We start from the raw sequence: 11,232 nt of genomic DNA, 5'->3' as shown, positions 1-11,232 counted from the left end.
AGAGATGGGTTTTCACCATGTTGGCCAGGATGGTCTCGATCTCTTGACCCCATGATCTGCCTGCCTCAGCCTCCCAAAGTGCTAGGATTACAGGCGTGAGCCACCATGCCCAGCCTGGAAATCTGCATTTCTAGCTACACACTCCACTGTTCTGATAAAACCTTGTAGCAGCTTGTATATAGTGAGAAATCAAGTGAATGGGAAAATATTATTTAAAAATGATGGGATATACCCTAGTCCTTACCTCTTACTGGTTCTTTCGAATTACTATTACAGGCCAGGTGCAGTGGCTCACGCCTGTAATCCCAGCACTTTGGGAGGCTGAGGCGGGCAGGTCACCTGAGGTCAGGAGTTTAACACCAGCCTAGCCAACATGGTGAAACCCTGTCTCTACTAAAAATAAAAAAAAAATAAAAAAATAAAAAAAAAAATTAGCTTGACATGGTGTTGTGCGCCTATAGTCCCAGAAAATTGGGAGGCTGAAGCAGGAGAATCTCTTGAACCTGGGAGGTGGTGGATGCAGTGAGCTGAGATTGTGCTGCTGCACTTCAGCTTGGGTGACAGCAAGACTCCGTCTCAAAAAACAAAACAAATCACTACTACAGTAATTACTACTATAATTAATATTAATACAATTTAAACTGTCTAAGACAAGTGTATGCCAGTTAAGGTGCATACCTTTTTAGAGACTTTTTCAATTTCAAATGTATTGCTCTACTCAATATCCAGACTAAATGAATGTTAAAGAGGAAACCGAAACAGTCCCAAGCCCCTTACTTTCCTGACATAGGTAAAAACGTGCTAAATTGGCTGCTTTAATTCTTTGGCATCTTGTTTCAACAACTTCACCTTAAAGAGAAATGACTGAAAACCATAAAAGCAAACCAACTATTTTGACATAGGGGAAGCATCTATCTAATGTCTCCTCAGAATTCTTCAGTGGGTTATTTCCCAGAGATCTAGGACCAAGTCCAACTTCTAAGGCAAGACACCTGGCCCCCGCTCTTGGCTAGCCTTACTGTAGCCACCTCCGCCTCACAGTCTCTGCTTCAGTCATTCTGAATGCACCATAACATGGAACTGAAATTCAATTCCACTCGCTCAGCACACCCCACACACTCTGGGCTCTGCCCTGGCATATGCTACTCCTTGCTGGTAACACCCAAATGAACCACTGCACCTTCAGAACTGCTCAGCAGGGTCATCACCACCACTGGGAACCCTGCCCCAGCAGCTCTCCCAATGTCATTTGTTTCACACAATTTCCATGTTGTGTTATGAGAGTGCAACAGACATCATTTATTCCAGTATTTTAACAAGTCTCTACTGATCTAACAGCCTTAGCAGACACAAAGTTTTATTGTACATTGCTGAATTTTTAGCATCTGTGTATCAAATTATAAACCAGATCATGCAATCTAACAAACCCCACCCAGACTACTGATTGTATACATCTACTAAATTAAGTTTTAGAAATTCCTTGAAAGTTGTGATTTATAATTTTATCAAGACACTTTGATAGTTCTTTTCTTTTTTTCATAATAATGTGGGACTTCCTAGTTTGTCTCATTCTGACCAAATAAATTTGGGGTATGCTAAGCCCACCAAGAAACAGAGTATAGGGTACAACTTTTTACAGTTCCCAACTACAGTTTGGGGCCTACCAGATATTCCTATTTGGGAATATATTGCATTTGCTAAAATAATTAATTTCTACATGAATATCTCTCTGATCCTAACTATAGAGTTGTATACAAACACACATGGTGACATAAATAATTGTACGCATCATCTTATTTACCAATGACATCTAGGAAAAGCCAGTTTCATTCGATCTATACATGAATACAACCACAATCAGCTTATGGACATTAAAAACATTATTTTTTCTTTAAAAGCAATAAAATCCTTTGAAATTTCTTTAGTACAAGTTAACTCAATAAAGGGATCCTACTATGTTATTTTCAAAATTTGCCTAAAAAGGTAATGTGAAGTCTCTTATACTTCAGTTTGAAATGACTGTCCGAAGGCAAACAATTTTCAGCAAGGTTAAAACATTAGTAATTCTGCTAAATTCTATAAAGAAATCTGAGTAAGAGGCCAGGCACAGAGGCTCATGCCTGTAATCCTAGCACTTTGGGAGGCCGAGGCAGGCACATCACTTAAGGTCAGGAGTTAGAGACTAACCTGGCCAACATGGTGAGGCCCCATCTCTACTAAAAATACAAAAGTTAGCTGGGCGTGGTAGTGCATGCCTCTAATCCCAGCTACTCAGGAGGCTGAGGCATGAGAATCACCTGAACCCGAGAGGCAGAGGTTGCAGTGACCCAAGACCGCACCACCGCACTCTAGCCTGAATGACAGAGCAAGACTCTGTCTTAAAAAAAAAAGAAAAGAAAAAAGAAAGAAATCTGAATAAGAAAAGCATATTACATAGGTCATAAATTTTACCTTATTTTTCAAGCATCATTATCTACAAAGAAAAAAATTGAAAGCTCATCTTAGCAGTACGTTTTCATAATTTTAAGAGTAAAATGAAGAATTAAAATGTTAAAATACAGTATCTGACTTCTATTAGCAGCCAGATTCTTAACTTAAAAGCCTGACTACTGTCCATGACCTTTCTCAGCCTAAAAAAATCCTACAATCAAATATTCTACTTTAATCGTTGCATTTTTCAAAGTTTTTCATCTACCCATCTTCTTTTCTGTTTCACATGCAGAGATAGCTATGAAATTATATCAAGGGGAAATGTATAATATTTCATTCATTCTTCAAAACTTGCCCAAATTTTGGGTGGTTCAGAATGAGTCACAGTCCAGAGAATAAAATGAAGATAACACAACAGAGAAGACAGAAAAGGGCCACATGAGGGAGGGGCACCAACATAATACAGGAAAGGTCAGGCTAAGGCTAAAGGTAGCCCAGCTTTCGGGCAGCCAAAGCAAAAATGAAAACTCTCGTTTCTGTGCAAATCAAAGCACATTGTCAGAAAAGAGAACTTGTTCCTGGTACCAAATGCCATGAGCACGGTCCCATGAGTGAGCTATTTAACATCCTGAAGCCTCATGGGAACAACAGTGACAACAGTACCTACCTCCTAGGGTTGTTGAGAAGATGCACTCAAACGACAGAGGAAAAGCATTTCATCACAGTGCCAGGCTCATTATAGGAGTGCAAAAGTGTCTGTGAAATGAATACATGAAGAAGGCTTCACTGGCAGTTTTACAGACAGGTTCTTTTTATGGCCATGTCTCGAACCACCTTCAGTAAGAGCAACGGGCAGAACAAATCAGAGGATGATATAGGCCTAACTAGAAAGCTGAAGGATCCTAGTCCTAGAGATCAAATTCAATGTGAAGGTTTCCCAGTGATCACTATGTGGAACTGTGCTAAAGTACTAGCCTCTGTTGGTCTGAACCAATGGTTTCAGCCACCCTCCCCACCCTCCACGTTTTAAAGCAAAGGGCATTTTTGTGGGACTTACATTTAGCAGTCCTTAACTTATAAATTCAATCAATAATAAAATTAGACTCTTCAGAATCCTGACATTTGGGGTTGAAATGAAACAACAACAATAGCAGCTAGCATTGAGCCCTGTATGTTATGCATTCTACAACACTGTTTATTCCTTACAAGCCTCTTAGTACCTGGCTATTACACATGAGGATACTGACTCAGAGAGATTACATATATGCTCAAGGTCACACACCTAGTAAAAGGTGGGAGTAAGATACGAACACGGCAGACTGACTCTGAAGTCCAGGCATGTAACCCACTAGGCTAGGTCAATCCCAACTGCCTTTGCATCTATTTCTGAGGTGCTACTGTTGTTGCTGCAAGTTGAATGAAAATAAGCAATTGCAAATGGTAAGACACTTTCAACCACTTGCTTTATTGCAAAATCTGCTCAAGAACAAGTTAACCCGACAGAACAAGTAATCTCCAATCTACCGACATGTAGCATAAAGCACACGTGAGTGTCTATGTTTTATTAGAGTTTAAGTAATTTAAAACATGTTTTACATGAAATGAGTCAAATTTTGCAGAAGCTTAGTATTTGGTAGAATAATTGGGAAAGCAAGTTTTCAACAAGTATTTAGTGAGTGCCTTAGTATGAGCTAGACTCTGAGGTTACAAGCCATATACACAGTCCCAAGTTTGTGGAGCTTGTAGTTGGGTGAGGGTGACATCCACACAAAAATGGATTTAAGTCACAACTGTACCTCACAAAATGAGAGGTATATGGTATAAAGTACAACAATTCACATTCAGCCAAAAATCAAAGAACAATTTAAAACAGTGCAAGGGATTCTGCCCACCATCTCCCTAAGTGAGTGGGAGGCACAATGTGTAAACCTGGGGCTCTCTCAATCTGACTCAGGTTCCCTGTGCCAGTATCTTACGAGCTGTCTGAGTAGATGAGAGTCCAGCCACATAGGGGCCTTAATTTACTTGCAAACACGATCCTGTAACACAAGCCAACTATTTCACTTGCTGAGCCGCAGTGAAGGAAAAAGAGGTAACTTCCAACACCAGAGGGAAACCAGGCTGTGTTACACTGTGTTAATGAGAGACTGTACATCGGTTTCTAGTGTGATGTGATCCAAAGCAATGTCTCCATGATCATTTTAGCCACGTGCTGCCATGAGAACACAGCCCTCACCAAAGTCTGATTTCACTGGAGGAGGATTTGACCCAGAGGAAGTAGGTTTGACCACAGGCTAAGCTCACCAGGAGCAAGAGAAAACTATGAGAAAGGAGGAGAGGGGAGGAACCAGAAAGTGGAACCAATGCATACCAAGGCCCTGCCAAAGAAGCCTGGCCCTGGCATGAACTGGGAGAACTCAAGGTAGGCCCAAGCACCGCGAGACTGGAGAGTGAAGAGTATGCTACAAAGATGGGACTGAAGGAAGAGGCCCTGGAGCAGGGAGGGGTATAGAAGCCACGGGAGGGATTTCTGCCTGTAGGAATGATGGGGAGCCTCTGAAATAGCTTCAGCAGTGGGTGGCCTGGTCAGATATGGAGTCCAGAAAGCTAACTGGATGCAATGGGAGAATGGCTGTGGGTGAGCGGGGGAGGAAGGCCTTGGACAGGCTAGGATGGATGCTGCTATGATCCCTCTGCACTACTAACAGTGTCAGATGGGCTTACAACTGAAAATTGGGGTGGTTGTCCCTCACACTTGATCCTCCGTTAAGATATTTACTATATGACTTCATGCTTTACCTTGTTTGCCTTCAAAGCCCTGGCCCTTTACCTGTCTAACTCCTAGTCACCCATGTAGATGCAGCTAGACCTCACCTCCTCATGAACACCTACTGGACTTCTCCAACTGAACCCCCATCCTCGGCACTCCTAACCACCCTGTGTGTGCCTCTATCATTTACCATAAGAAATTCTGTAGCTGACATGCCTACTATGTCTAATAAAAATAAAACATGCTCTCTAAAAAACTCACAGTACATGGGCATGTACTATACAATTACAAAAATGTCCACACATTTCTGAATTGTCAATGTTTTAGACTGCACCAAAAAAATTCATAACCATACTATTTATCAAACCACCTTCCCCTAAAATGAAAAAAAAAGTCCATTAATTGAATGGACAAGTAAAATGCGGCATACATCCATGCAATGCTGCAATATAGATAAACCTCAGATTATGCTAAGTGAAGGAAGCCAGAACAAAAGGCTACCAACTGTATGATTCCATTTATATAAAATGTTCAGAATAGGCAAATATGGAGAGAGTAAATTCATGGTTACTAAGGGATGGGGTGGGGGTGGTGATAGGTCAAGGAGGAGTGACTGCTAATGGGTATGGAGTGTTTTTTGGGGGGTGGTAATAAAAAATATTCTGGAATTAGCAGTGATGGTTGTACAACTCTGTGAATATACTGTAAACACCAATTAATTATATACTTTAAAAGGGTGAATTCAGCCAGGTGCCGTGGCTCACATCTGTAAACTCAACACTATGGGAGGCTGAGGCAGGCAGATCACTTGGGCCTAGCAGTTTGAGACCAGCCTGGGCTACATGGTGAAATCTCATCTCTACAAAAAATACAAAAATTGGCCTGTAGTCCCAGCTACTCGGAAGCCTGAGGTAGGAAGATCAACTGAGCCTGGGGAGGTCAAGGCTGCAGTGAGCCATGATCATACCACTGCACTCCAGCTTGGGTGATAGAGCGAGACACCGCCTCGAAAAAAAAAAATTTACTGTATGTGAAAATATATATGCAAATCTCCTAAGAATTAAAAATATGACCCTGGAACTAGATTTACACAACTAGAGCTGCAAATGTTCTCCTTGGCCCTTCAGCAGCATTCCTTTAAATAAATCAGTTACGTGTACAACAGACACTACTTTAGGATTCTCATACCACGTGCTGGTACCAACATATGCTGTATGTGTCATACACTAATCCAAATGTGAAGCTGGATAAGCAGGTCACTGGCAGTAAAAAAAAATGAACCACATTGTCAACAGATACCTCAAAATTCAAAAGATAAAAGAACATTTTATGTCAACTCTTTCCTTTTTATAACACTATTTTCCCAACTTTTCTATTGTGTACTTTATCTTATACTCTCAATTGTTCATGAATAGTGTATCAGTAGTGCCCTTTTCTCTGGCCTTCTCCAACTCCTTGCTGGCTTCCAAAGCCATAGACTATAATAAATCAAGGGGAAGAATATAAAGCATCAAGGTCCAAGCACCAAGAATAGAAATCTGCTGGCCAGGCACGGTGGCTCATGCCTGCAATCCCAGCACTTTGGGAGGCCAAGATGGGCAGATGACTTGAGCTCAGGAGTTTGGGAACCAACCTGGGCAACATGGTGAAACCCCATCTCTACAAAAAATACAAAAATTAGCCAGGTGTAGTGGTGCATGCTTGTAGTCCCAGCTACTTGGGAAGGTAAGGCAGGAGGATCATTGGAAACGCAGAGGTCACAGTGAGCTGAGATTGTACCACTGCACTCCGGCATGGGTGACAGAGAGACTCTGTCTCAAAAAAACAAAAACAAAAACAAAAAGAATATAAATCTCCAATATGATTGTATGTGTGGACTGAAGTTATTGAAGTTAGACTTTTTTATTGGTCCTGGATCTAATTGTCTCCATTGTTAACAGATAACTAGAGTCATTTATTTCTTCATTATTATTATTATATAAGATTTTGAGCATGGCATTCAAAGAGCTATGCAACGTCACTTACAAGCCTGTCCCAGTTATATCCCTGCTACTCACCATCCCCACACCTATCACTGGCATTTTCTGTCCATATCTTTGCTCAGGCTGTTACCTTGGCCTGGGAGGCGCCTCCCTACTTCCACGGTTATGAAAATCTTAGTCATCAGAGTCCTAGTCCAGATCACCTCATGCAAGAAACCAGGGCCACCCCAGCAACCTAATCTTTCTCTTTTCTTTGCACTCATTGTCATTTACTTGTGCTTTAATCACCTTCAGTTGTGTATGTGTCGTTTCCTAATTACAATGTCAGCTCCCTGGGAGGGACACACAACACCTAATGCCATCCATTCACTTGTCCCTTTTTTGGTCTGCCACTTCTCGTACAATGCTCTACATTTGGTGAGGTGCAAATAAATGCTAAATTGAAAATGAAGAGCATATTACTTCCTCTTTTATTCTTGTTATTCTATTATTATTCTATTTGTGCTTTCTGTACTCAAAATTCTTTGTTTATCAGTTCTCCCCCCATTCTATTTTTGAGGTCTATTAAAATGTGTGGGAAGGAACAAAAAAATTGATTCTTACCTGCAATCCCAATGAGAGTCCCACTTTAAAATAAGTACTATTGATTGACGGCGACAGGGAGCTGGCAAATGCTGAAAAACTACTACATTCCTTAATAAGCTGCCAAAGGGAGAGCAGGCGTCATTTGTAAACTGCCTTCTCAAAACTTCAGATTTTAAAACACATACTCTGTAACCCCCTCCAAAAACTTATATTGAATTTATTACTCCTGGTTTAAATTTAGGAATAGTTTTTTTCTTTTTTTTTTTTTGGTCAAATTCACAAGTTCCTTTGGATTCACCCTGAGTGTCCTACTTAGACACATACTTATCACTTCATTCCACTTCATAGCTTGAGAAAATGAGGTTCAAAGATAATCAGGGAAACAAAAGCACAGATAATCTCAAAATTATTTCTATTTTCACTCGAGCTGTATTTGTTTCCTTATAGCTTAACTTAGGCGTGTCTCACTTAACAGCCTAATTGGTTCCACTGTTTGTTTCTAAACACTTCCTGGTTGTCTTGTGGAAATCTATGAGCAAGAAGCAAATCAAGGAAAGTCATTATGTTTAATGGGTACTAGCTCTACAGAAAGAAGTTACCAAATAAATAAACAAGAACTAAGCAAAATACTGTCAGAAAATACCATATTTACTGTGCAGGAAGAAGCAAAAGAAAGAAAAGAAAATACCATAGGAATAGGCCAACTTGGAGGCAAGATCTACCAAGGTGAAATAAATTATCTAGTCCTATCTAGTTAATCACTGAGCATTACCTCAAGAACACAGGCATCTAGAGGAGAAAAACTGTGTATCAAACCATACTATCACTATGTCAGAGCACCTCCTCTATGGAAAGAACTCATTTCAATTCAGTAACTTTTTTTGAAGATGAATCATCTAATTTCACTTTTCAGAAATATGTTGGCCAGGTGTGGTGGTTGATGCCTGTAATTCCAGCACTTTGGAGGCTGAGGTGGCCAGGTCATGAGGTCAGGAGATCGAGACCATCCTGGCCAACATGGTGAAACCCCATCTTTACTAAAAATACAAAAAAAATTAGCTGGGCGTGCTGGCATGCACCTGTAGTTCCAGCTACTCAGGAGGCTGAGGCAAGAGAATCGCTTGAACCTGGAAGGCGGAGGTTGCAGTGAGCCGAGATCACACCAATGCACTCCAGCCTGGATAACAGAGCCAGACTCCACCTCAAAAAAAAAAAAAAAAAAAAAAAAAAAAAAAAAAAGGAAAAAAAGACTTATGGAACTAAATCTTAAACCATCATGAAATTGCAGTGCAGCAGGATCCAACAGAGCCTTCTGCAATGATGATAGTGTTCTATAATCTGCACTGTCCAATATGGTAGCCACTAACCACATGTGACTATCAAGCACTGGAAAGTAGCTGGTCCAACTGAAGAACTGAATTTTTCATTTAATTTTAACTAATTTAAATTGCTACATGAGGCTAGTGGGAACCGTGTTGGACAGTGCAGGCCTAGAGCATGGTTAATTGGGAGTCCATCAATGAGCTTCAGGGGGAAAACACACACCCTAGAATCACATGTGAAATAAGGATGAGAGCATGGGTGGAAGCTTGTGTGCTTGTGCTTTTTTCTGGAAAGAACAAAAAAGGTTTCATCAGATCTTAAAGGAGTCTGGACACCAAGAAATGATTGCTACATGCCTGCATCATTTGTATGTTATGTGTGATCCATTTCTGTAGCTCATAACACCCTTCAAGACCTTTTGTCTTTAGCACTATTTCCTTTCTCTCCCTCACCCATGAGACTTTTATGAATATTACACTTTGACCATAAACTGTGATGGTTCAGTGAACAGCCTTACTCATGGGAAACTGCTAATCCTGAGAAGTGAGGATAATGTTTTGATTTTTTGTTTTCCTTAAGTTTTAAGAACCAAACATAAATCTACCTATGATAAAGCACTTACCTGTAAAAGGCACTTACAATACTTTTTGATATTAAAGAAAAGAGTGCACTTTGGAAGACAGAATTAAAATGCAAAGAAATAGATAAAAGTCACGAACATGGGGAATTACAGGTAGATATTTCAGGAAGAAAAATTATGAAAGGAATGAATTGGAATATATATGTCAGAAAAAAACATAAAAGCAGCAAAACACTAATCAAAAATAATCTGCAATGTTCTGCTATCACTTAAAGAAACACAGGTTCTGAGGCCTCCCTTCCAGTTACATGAGAAACCAAAAGTCTTTAATTTACAGCAGACAAAGCTAGGGCTTGAAGAACTATACAAACTCATTGAGGGGCTCCACAGGCGTGGAGCCACAGCAAAGGGAAACTTCTTAACTGTTAGAGAAGTTAACTACAAGGAGTGAGGATTTCCTAAGAAGATATATTTAAAGAGGAGCAGCTATGTCTGGCATATAGGACTCAGCTAGACTAGAGGCTCCCAAATACCACTCTGCAGAGAAGCTGTCACCAGCTCAACACTGCAGGCAGCTCTTCATTAAGTTCAGTTTATCCAACCTGTTACTTTGTCAATGATCCCCCAGGTCTGCCCCTGTAGAAGTGTTGAAACTGACTTTTCTCACAAAAAGCTTTCCAAACCCAGCCTCACTCTGCCATCACTACCCATTTCTCAATCTGCCTGCAAGCCTGATTAACTCTCTGCTCAGCTTATAGGACACCAGGGTTCCCACCCCCTCCTTTCCCCTGATTGTCAGCAAAAGTCACCAAAGACCTCCTAATAGTCAATCCAATAGCTTTTTCTCAGTCCTCATCTGAATGTCCTAAGGCACACACAACCCTAAGGTGAATACAGGGAAAAGTGCTTCTCTCAGGACTTTATTGTGTACACTTCTAGAAAACACCTGCAAGTTTGACCAGCATCTCCACCTGAGGCCCAGCTAGTAGACAGTGAATTCTCTCAGGTGTAGCCATCTGTCTGGATGTGCATGAACTAAAATCTTGGAAGGGTACCTATTCTGGTCTGTTCTGGTCTTGTCCATATATATATATATATAGAGAGAGAGTGTTTCTCTCTACCACCCAGGCTGGAGTGCAGTGGCATGATCATAGCTCACTGCAACCTCAAACTCCCAGGCTCAAATGATCCTCCCACTTCAGCCTCCAGAGGAGATGGAACTACAGGAGCATACCACCAAGCCTGGCATTTTTTTTGTTTGTTTTTTGAGACGGAGTCTCGATGTGTCACCCAGGCTGAAGTGCGGTGCAATCTCGGCTCACTGCAACCACCGCCTCCCAGGTTCGAGCAATTGTCCTGCCATAGCCTCCTGAGTGGCTGGGATTACAGGCATGCACCAACATGCCCAGCTAATTTTTTTTTGTATTTTTAGTAGAGATGGGGTTTCACAATCTTGGCTAGGATGGTCTTTAACTCCTGACCTTGTGATCCACCCGCCACAGCCTCCCAAAGTGTTGGGATTACAGGCGTGAGCCACAGCGCCAGGCTTAATTTTTTTTTTT

The 11,232-nt window shown here is 41.0% G+C and overlaps 1 protein-coding gene across 2 annotated transcripts in view; it reads right to left on the bottom strand.

The window, feature by feature from the left end:
* The window catches only part of RAB9A (RAB9A, member RAS oncogene family), a 22,158-nt gene that overhangs the window by 3,916 nt on the left and 7,010 nt on the right, over positions 1–11,232 (bottom strand). The window contains exon 2 of one of the 2 annotated variants that reach the window (XM_017508820.2): positions 3,098–3,186. The exons of the other annotated variant lie outside the window; for it this stretch is intronic. The gene's annotated coding sequence lies outside the window, so the exon portion shown is untranslated. The remainder of the gene's footprint in view (positions 1–3,097; positions 3,187–11,232) is intronic. 2 annotated transcript variants of the gene reach the window in all.

The sequence above is a fragment of the Cebus imitator genome, unplaced genomic scaffold (genome assembly GCF_001604975.1).
Source record: "Cebus imitator isolate Cc_AM_T3 unplaced genomic scaffold, Cebus_imitator-1.0 Scaffold401, whole genome shotgun sequence".
NCBI lineage: Eukaryota > Metazoa > Chordata > Mammalia > Primates > Cebidae > Cebus > Cebus imitator.
Note: the sequence above shows the minus strand (reverse complement) of the source record. Positions and strands in the feature narration are given on the sequence as shown.